Genomic DNA, 218 nt, shown 5'->3' with positions numbered 1-218 from the left:
AATATAATAATTAATGATACATAGGTAATATACCATAATACATAAGAAAATTCGAAGCAATATATAATAAACTGTCAGGACTGCATATTTTGTTATTTTACTGTAAGTACCTATAATACATTTCCCGAAAAGAAAACTGTTGCAATGCATCCAAATCCAATACCTATCCCGTATTCCCGTGTGTCGTGTCAGCGTGTGACATGTGCTATAGTTAGTTG

Source organism: Acyrthosiphon pisum, chromosome A1 (assembly GCF_005508785.2).
Source record: "Acyrthosiphon pisum isolate AL4f chromosome A1, pea_aphid_22Mar2018_4r6ur, whole genome shotgun sequence".
NCBI classification, from domain to species: Eukaryota; Metazoa; Arthropoda; class Insecta; order Hemiptera; family Aphididae; genus Acyrthosiphon; species Acyrthosiphon pisum.
Note: the sequence above shows the minus strand (reverse complement) of the source record.